Here is a 10266-nt window from a genome sequence, read left to right as displayed (position 1 = left end):
GCACTATTTCATGCTTTGGAAAAGTTGCAGATTTTTGAGCTTCAGCTGTTCACCAGAAAATTTCTGATGCGAGGAGTCGAGTTAGGAAGCTCATATCTTGCAATCTATAAGGAATCAGAAAAATTGTAAAACATCAAAGTAGCCCTTGCATTCTAGTTTCCAGAAAGTTAAACCATTCATGATTGGAACATTTTATCAGAAAGTTATGATCGGTTGAAGATGGTTGGTGGAGTAGTTTCGACAGAATTTTCTGATGCATGGAGCCGATTTTAGAAGCTCATATCTCAGAATATATAAAGAGTTATATGGTGTACAACCTATCAAATGAAAGATCTTCGAGTCTAGTTTCTAAATCATAAAACCTTTTGTCATTTAAATATTACCACAAGGAGTTATGAGCATTTTAACAGAAGGTGTAAAGTAGGGGAAAATGGCAAGAGGATGTACAACCTGCACAACGCAAGTTACAACTCGATGAAGCCTGAGCAGATTATTTTAAACACGAGTTTTAGCCCATTTCTTTCATTTCTTTCATTTGGCTTGGACGATTTTGGAGAGCTCAAGGAGGGATTTTCACCAAGCAACACTAGGTAAGTGATTTCTTCCTATTTTTAAGTTAAATATGTGATCTTACATGGATTTAGACATGAAAATCAGTAGAAAAAGGTGGAGTTAGGGCTTGAGATTATGAGACCTTCTAGGGATGATTTGAGGGGTCAATCGAACTCCGATTTTTGAGTTCTTTATATGTACAGACTCGTGAGATGATGAAGAACATTTTGGTATAAAGTTTGTCTAGTTCCGGGACGCCGGTCGGGAGGTCAGGTTTTGACTGATTTCAGATTTTGTGCTTAAAATCGATATTTTTCAATTGGAATTCATTCATTTAGCATAATTTGATGATAAAAATCTGAACTTGGTAGATTTGGAGCACTCGGAAGTTGGGTCAAGAGGCAAGTGTGTTGCACAGTAGCTTTTCGGGCTAGTTCGAGGTGAGTAATGATTTTAAATGCTGTTATGAGGGTATGAAATCCCGAATTGCACAACGTCGTGCTATATTGAGGTAAAACACAAGCTAGATGACGAGCATGGGGTCGTTCACCATTGGGGATTGTGACTTAGTCCATCCTGAATGACTATTTTTCTGTATAATGGGCAGCTAATTGTTTGATATTATTATACTTTGGGCTAAATGCCATATTTGGGCTTCGTGCCAACTGCTTGAACCCTTAGGGGATTGTTAATGATATTGTCCTCACTATTTGATTTCATACTTGTGCTCAGTCATGCTATATTTTTATTATTTTAAAAACTCAGCTATGTTATTTTGTTTTAAACACATTAATTGATATTTTCAAAGATATTTGAGCAGAGCTTCATATTTTACTAATGACCGAGAGGCTTATGAGATTCTGACTGAGTAAGGCCGAGGGCCTGTATTGTGAGGATACTTTTGGGTCGGGCTGCACGCCGCAATAGTGATATAGGCCGAGGGCCTGAGATTGTGCACTACGAGGTGGCTTGATATTGATATGAGGCCAAGAGAATGTTTATGATGCCACGAGATGGCTTGATACTGCGCTTGGGCCGTAAGAGGCCCTTCCAGGAGTCTGCACACCCCTAGTGAGCACGGGTACTTATTATGATGTGAGATATAGCCCGAGGGGCTGGTATTGTTCTAAGATATTGCCCGAGGAGCGAATTTGTTGACATTGTGCCCGAGGGGCGAACCTTTATGTACTTATCTTTCTTATGTACCTGTCATGTACCTGTTTAATTGTGTAATTGTGCCCGAGGAGCGGATCTTCTATGCTTATCTATTCTAATTGCTTGCATTCAATTGCTTAACTGTTGAAAAGCCATTTTTGAAGAAGTTTAAACTGAGCTAAGGTGCTTAAGAGATTTCACAGCTTCATTGCGTTCTTACTGGTTTTGTACTGCTTCTATGCAGCATGTTGATGTACTCTTCGTGATTTCCTATCACTCATTCTTCATTTATTTTTATTACTCACTGAGTTGGAAGTACTCACTTTACTCCCTGCACCGTGTGTGCAGATTCAGGTATTTTTGAAACTAGTTGCGGGTATTGGTTGCTCAGAGGTAGAGTCATCGGAGTTTAGCAAGGTAGCTGCCCGATGTTTGCAGCACTGCTTTTCTCCCTCTCGATTTCATTAGATTGTATTTAGTACATTTTTGACTCTAGTTGTATTCGGACTTTAGTAGAAGCTCATGACTAGTGACACCCTGGTATCGAGCTGTGTTGGGTTTGTTTTTTTGCAAATTATATTATTAACTGCTTATTTTTGAGATTTTCATGTTTACGACTTAATACTTATTATTTTATTGCTTAAGATTGGAATGGGAATGTGTCAACTAGCCTTGTTTTCACGAGAGGCGCCATCACGACCGGGTCTGGGTTTAGGGTCGTGACAAGTTGGTATCAGAGCCTAGGTTACATAGGTCTCACGAGTCATGAGCAGGTTTAGTAGAGTCTCGCGGATCGGTACAGAAACGTCTGTATTTATCCTCGAGAGGCTGCAAAACCTTTAGGAAAAACTTCACATTCTTGAATTTTTATCGTGCGTCCTTGATTCAGCTTGAAAAGTAACTTTTGAAATTCCTTCCATGCGTTCGTATGCGCGCATGAGCACTCAGTATTAGATGTGCATCGATGGCTTGTGATTCCCTGATCGAGGGGTGAGATGTGATCTCTGTATGTTTGACGTTGGGCCAGTCTGGAGGACTTGAGGCCGGATTTTTACCTATAGCTTGAGCACTGAGGTGCTGATTATGTGAGCCATGTTTTTGAACTTATATATTCGGTAATTCCCCTATTAGTAGAAGTGATGGCTGGATAGTTATGTGATGAGTGTGATGTGACTGCGAGATGTATTCATATGATTTAGAAGCGACAAAAAGGGTCTACTGGAGGATAGAAGAACTATTAGGTGCTTGATTTCCATTTGATTCGAGGTATAGCCTCGAGTTATGGGTGTGTGAAGAACCTTTTCATGTTTCCTAGTTGGAGTGAAGTAAATTTCATGTTGCGGTATGAGTTCATACTCAGGAAGATCAAGCGACTGCGTAATATTTATGACGGTGGAAGGTATACAGAAATGTTAATTTGAGGCAAAACAGATGGGTTATCTCATGCGGAGTATTCTGAAGTTGTGTGATCCTTATGTTATCTGTTAGGAGATCTCATTTACAAGTGAAATATACGTGTTGAAATTTAAATTTTGGGTCACTCAAGAGAGTGGATTTAACTGTTACGAGGGTGAATGCGAGATTTGCAGAAGAACTAAAGTACTAGATGGTCGGTGTTTCACGAGTTTATGAAGGATCGAGTTTAATCTCACTATGGTATTATGGCAGTAGTAGAGTATAAGCATTATGAGTTATTGTGTGTGTGTTTGATCTATAGCTTCGAGCTAAGTGGGGGAGTCTGTTATTGATTAGTTGACTGCACGGTTATGTGCTATGTTGGTTCTAGTTGAGGCGTACGGGTGAATCAGTTATGGCCTACGGAGATTGAGACCGATGATGGCTCGAGTAAAGGAAAATTCTTGACAAAGGTTATAGTATGCTTCATAGGTGTGTGAGAATCATGGAATGTCTTGAGTTTTTGTTGGTAAAGGATGCTCGGTGTATAGAGCAGGAAGTTGCTTGGTTGTTTTGGAATGAGGTTACATTATGCGGTGTCGGAATGCTAATAAGGCACTGGTTGTTCGGTCCGTTTGCTCAGGCTAATTGCAGTTTGAGTAGAGTGAATGACTCTCGAGAATGGTTCTAATGTGTTCAAGATTGTACATGTAATAATTAGAAAATTTTCAAGTGTATGATTTGGCTAGGAACTGAGATTTGCGCTGGAGGGTGTCAAGACTTGTGTCATTTCTATCTCAATTATGGGATTCTATACATCAGTATTAGGAAGGTAATGGCTTCAAATTTGCAGGAAGTCTTTTCAGGGTAGGTATTTTGAATGTGGTGCTTTTGGGAACATTTAAAAGAGTATTCAGCGGGTTGTGAGCCTTAGACTGTGTGGTATTATGCTTGGTTCTCGTGTGGTGAGTCTGGGTTGAGGAATTGTGATGCTATAGCAAGAAGGAGTATCAAGTTGAAGGTAAAATCAGAGGAACTCAGATAGATGGGATCGGATATGGCGATTCATGTGCTATATGGAGTTGGAGACTGGGAGTTCTCATAAACATGTTATGTTGTGGTTGTGGGTCACATGTATTGGCACTGTGTAGTGACTATCGGGGTTTGGAGACCCGAGTGGATCTTTCGATGCTTGGTAAGTTAGGATTTGAGGGATATTGGGTATAGACTGGTTGTCTCCGTATCGTATTATTTTGGACTATTGCACTAAGGCGACGATGTTGGCTATACCGAGAATGCCACGGACTGAGTGGCGAAGTTCGACGGATTATGGTCTAGTAGGGTGGTTTTATATTTCGAAGATTCAGTGGATGGCGGGGAAGGACTGTTTTTCTTACTTGGGTTTCGGGATGGATGTCAGTGTAGAGACTCCTACCATTAATTCAGTTTTGGTGATGAGGGATTCTTCCGGATGTGTTTCCTGTTGTCGGGCATGTCGCTGAACCGGGTTGTTGATTTTGGTATTGATTTGGTGTCGGGCACCATATCGTATGGCACCGGCAGAGTTAAAGGAGTTGAAGGAGCAGCTTCAGGGTTTCCTTGATAAGGGGTTCGTGGGCAGGCCAATGTAGATGTGTGTTCTAACTTGAGTCGGCTTGGTTGGCTCCGAGTTGTAATGTTGAGGGATTTGTTGATTCTATTGTTATTGAGCTTATCAGTAATCTGGAGAGATCTATGAGTTACCTTTCTATGTTGCGAGGCGTTATGATTTATTGGTTATAAGCACATATGGTGTGGTTCTATTGGGGTTTCATAGTGGAAGTCAAGCGGGAAGAGTAATTGGGTGTTGTTAGGTGAATGACGTATCGGTTATGTCCTTTCGGGTTTGTGTGGTGTATGTTATTTGCTTTACCATGGGTATGATGATTTTCTTTGGTTCCAGACATTAAATTGCGCATGGTTGTCGATTTCGAGCATAGTGACTTGAGGTGTTTCATGTGGACCAGTGTTTGGATAGGGTCACACATTGCAGAGTAGTTATGTGGAGGTATGACCCTTCGGGTTAGATTCATGTATTCTGTTTCTACAACGTGTGATGGGTTCTCAGTATTTTGTTGTGGTGGTACTGGTGAGTTGGTGGTACAGCCCTTTCGTTCGAGTCGTCTTCATGATTGGAGTACATTCAGATTGTTGTTTATTGGTGCACGGATTGCACGAGTTGTGGCTTTAGATTGTATTGATGTGTCATGTTACCAGAGTAGTGGTGTTGGATTAGATGAGATCGTCGGGATCTGAAATGAGTACAAACTGATTCGATTTCAGCATGTTGGAAGGATAATATCTAGGGTTGGCTTAGAAATTTGCTATGTTTTTGCCAACGGATAAGTGGCTTCATGAATGGTTGATCTGAGAAATGGTTATGGCTTATTGCGTGTTTCAGTTATCATTGGCAGTATATGAAAGTGACAGAATGAGATTTCAGTTGATAAGAGGTTTTCTATCGATATTCGGTTGTTGTGTGCAGCTGCTATGATTAGAAGCTATCGCTACAAGTGTTTGAATTATGTGGTATATCATGTAATTGCACCTGAGGTTACAGATATGGTTTGTTACATCTTGTTCGGACTTATTCACAGTATAAATGTGAGATTCTGATCGTATTGATGATTTCAGAAGTGGAAATGTAGTTCTATGGTTTGTGGGCTAGATTGGATTGTGAAATTTCAGTTACAATGTGTTATCGGACCTATATGAGATAGGTGACGTGGGATCACCCCCGGGTATATGCGTGATAAAGTTATTCGGCGATTGGTTGGCTTTTGGAACAACTCTGGGCACGTTCGAGGACGAAATTATGTTTAAGTGGGGGAGGATGTAACAACCCAACCGGTCATTTTGAGCTTTTCCACTTTTCTCTCTAGTTCTCGGGCATGACTCGCCCCGTGTAGTGTATTATGACTTATGTAAATCGTTGGTTTTGGTTTTCAGGGTGATCAGAATGAATTTGGAAGAACAGTTCTCAGTTTGAAGCTTGAAATTTGAAAGGTTTGACCAAGATTTGACTTGCTAGTATATGATCTCGGATTGGAATTTTTATGATTTAGTTAGCTCCGTTAGGAGATTTGGGACTTAGGAGCATGATCGGAATGTGTTTTGACGGTCTGGAGTAGATTTAGGCATGAATTGGCGAAATTGAGTTTTTAGCATTTACTGGTTGATAAGTGAGATTTTGATATAGGGGTCGGAATGGAATTCCGAAAGTTGCAATAGTTCCGTTGTGTCATTTGAGATGTGTGTGCAAAATTTCATGTCATTCGAACGTGGTTTGGTTGGTTTTTTTTATCAAAAGCGTAATTTAGAAGATTTTGAAATTCTTAGCCTTGAATCCGATGCGCATTTGGTGTTGTGATGTTGTATGGAGCGTTTTGAAGGTTGGAACAAGTTTGACTGATGTTATGTGATATGTTTGCATGTTTGGTTGAGGTTCCGGTTGTCACGACCCCGACCCTGGCCGTGATGGCGCCCAACACAATGCTAGGCAAGCCCGACCAACTAACATCTCACGATCTCTTTCTTTATAATTCAATACCAATTTTTCGGGATTTAATACCAATTTAATATAAATAGAAGTATGAATTTAACCGATGAAATGTGCGGAAACCATAATCACGAAAAAAACTCTGTAAAACAGCCCACTGATCCGGTGTCACAAGTCCGAGACTCTAATACAAGGTTTCAACAATCTAATACAGAAATATGTCTAAAATGCGGAATGATAAGTGGAGATAGAAGGAGAAATCGGGTCTGCGAACGCCATGCAGCTACCTCGATAACTCCGATGAAGACAGAACAGCATGAAAGCTCGCTCTATGCCTCAGGAATACCTGTACCTGCACACATAGTGCAGGGAGTAATCTGAGTACTCCGACCCAGTGAGTAATAACAATAAATAATAGCTGACAGTATGAAATCACGTAAAGGCACTAAGCAGTTTTATATCAAAACAGTAAAATCATTTAAGCGGCAGTGAATGAGGAAATCATGTGAAATTCTTTAAACCAGGTAAAACAGATATAATCAGTATAAATCAGCTCCTCAAGCATTTTAGTTCATTTATTCGTTCTTATCCTCAGTTCTCAATTCATATACTTCTCATGATAACCGAATCAATATATATATATATATACCGTTGCGTCGTGCAGCCCGATCCATATATCATTGTGGCGTACAACCCGATCCATAATAATAATAGTCGACTGCGCTCACTGGGGGTGTGCAGACTTCGGAGGGGCTCCTTCAGCCCAAGCACTTTATAATTGTTGCGGCGTCCAGCCCGATCCATATAAGTAATTGTTGCGGCGTGCAGCCCGATCCATAATGTGTATAATATATATATCTGCTGCGGCGCGCAGCCCGATCCATATCATATAAACTATCCTCACTATTGGGTCCTCGATACCTCTTAGTCATTTAAAAATCACAACCTCTCGGGCATAATGTACGGTCGGGGTCTCAGCCCTCATATCTCTTCCTATTTATGATTAACATTTCAAAAATTTGGTTCATATCATTCTTAAACAATTTGAAACATGACTGAGGATATAAATTCTTTAACAAAATAAGTGAGGAAAACCAGACAAAAATTCCCTAAGGGTTCTACAGGTCGACACAAGGCCCCAAGCATGGCAACAAGCCCAATTCACAACAATAAAGTATATGTCTCAATCAAAAATGTAGTAAAATATCAATCGGGATGGACCAAGACCCAATCCCCATAGCATTGAACCTCACGCTCGTCACACAGCGTGTATCTCAACTTAGTATAGCACTACGTTGTGCAAATCCGGGGTTTCAAACCCTCAGGACATCATTTAAGGGAACATAGCCCAAGCGAAAACATTCGAAAAATATCAAAAATTTCGAAATTAGCAACACCCGAGCCCCGGGCCCACATCTCGGAATCGGGTAAAATTTACATTTTCAGAATCCTCATACCCTCACGAGTCTAACCATACCAAAATTATCCAATTTCGATACCATTTGGTCCTTCAAATCATCATTTTACATTTTTGAAAGGTTTCACAATTTTCTTCCCAAATTCCATCCCAAATCACGAATTAAATGATGAATTCAGTGATAGATTCATGTGTTCTAGCCAAATCTGAGTTAAAATCACTTACCCCGATGAATATTTTGAAAAACCTTCAAAAAATCGCCAAAACCCGAGCTCTCTAGGTCAAAATATTAAATAAAACCCAAAACCTCGTATTTATAGGTACCCCCTAAGATTTCACCTACCGCGGGTCGTACCAAAATGACTGCGGTCTGCACCAATTGATTGCGGCCGCGCCCCTTCTGCGCAAGCCAACGCGGTCCGCGCGACACTTACCGCGACTGTTTTTGGGCTATCCGCGCGATGCCTCCCGCGGCCGCGCCCCTTCCGCGCAAGCCATCGCGGTCTGCGCGACACCTACCGCGGTCCCGCCCCTGCAGTCCTCTTGGACCTGCTACAGCTGCTGCATTTTTCTATTATATTTTTCAACTCCAAACTTCCCGTTAGCCATCCGAAATCACCCCGAGGCCTCCGGGACCTCAACCAAAAGCACCAACGCATCCTAAAACATCCTCCAAACTCGTTCCAATCCTCAAAACACCTCAGACAACATCAAAACCATCAAATTACATCGAATTCAAGCCTAAGAACTCCAAGAACTCTTGAATTATGCTTTCGATCAAAAAGTCTATCAAATTTTGTCCAAATGGCCTGAAATTTTGCACACACATCCCAACTGACACAATGAAGTTACTGCAACTCTCGGAATTCTATTTCGTCCCTTATATCAAAATCTCGCATATCAACCGGAATTTGCCGAAATATCAATTTCGCCAATTCAAGCCTAAATCTTCTCTAAAACTCCAAAACCCATTCCGATCGCGCTCCTAGGTCACAAATCACCTCCCGAAGCTAACCGAATCATGAGAACTCACTTCCGAGCCTTCTAACACATAAGTCAACACCCAGTTGACTTTTCCAACTTAAGACTTCTTAAAAGAGACTAAGTATCTCATTTTTTACCAAATTCTCTCTGAAGTCGAACTAATCAACTCGATCACATAAAACACGGATAACGAAGCGTAAAGAAGCTGAAATGGGGGAAACGGAGTAGTAACTCATGAGACGACTGGCCGGGTCGTCACACCGGTGGCCTCGGGTGAGTTTCGGGTGGTTAAACGAACTATTTCATGCTTTGGAAAAGTTGCAAAGTTTTGAGCTTCAGCTGTTCAGCAGAAAATTTTCTGATACAAGAAGTCGAGTTTGGAAGCTCATATCTTGCAATCTATAAGGAATTAGAAATATTGTAAAACATGAAAGTTGTAGCCCTTGCATTCTAGTTTCCAGAAAGTTAAACCATTTATGATTTGGACATTTTATTAGAAAGTTATGATCGATTGAAGATGGCTAGTGGAGCAGTTTCGACAGAATTTTCTGATGCATGGAGCCGAATTTAGAAGCTAATAACTCCAAATATATAAAGAGTTATATGGTGTACAACCTATTAAATGAAAGGTCTTCGAGTCTAGTTTCTGAATCATAAAACCGTTTGTCATTTGGATATTTTCACAAGGCGTTATGGGCGTTTTAACAGAAGGTGTACAGCAGGGAAAGATGGTAAGAAGATGTACAACCTGCACAATGCAAGGTACAACTCGATGAAGCCTGGGCAGATTATTTTAAACACGAGTTTTAGCTCATTTCTTCCATTTCTTTCATTTGGCTTGGACGATTTTGGAGAGCTCAAGGAGGGATTTACACCAAGCAATATTAGGTAAGTGGTTTCTTCCTATTTTTGAGTTAAATATGTGATCTTACATGGATTTTGACATGAATATCAGTTGAAAAAGATTGAGTTAGGGCTTGAGATTATGAGACCTTCTAGATATAATTTGAGGGGTCAATCGAACTCCGATTTTCGAGTTCTTTATATGTACGAACTCGTGAGATGATGAAAACATTTTGGTATAAAGTTTGTCTAGTTCCGGGACGCGAGCTCGGGGGTCGGGTTTTGACTGGTTTCGGATTTTGTGCTTAAAATCGATATTTTACAATTGGAATTCATTCGTTTAGCATAATTTGATGATAAAAGTCTGAACTTGGTAGATTTG

The sequence above is a fragment of the Nicotiana sylvestris genome, chromosome 6 (assembly GCF_000393655.2).
Source record: "Nicotiana sylvestris chromosome 6, ASM39365v2, whole genome shotgun sequence".
Lineage (NCBI taxonomy): Eukaryota > Viridiplantae > Streptophyta > Magnoliopsida > Solanales > Solanaceae > Nicotiana > Nicotiana sylvestris.
Note: the sequence above shows the minus strand (reverse complement) of the source record.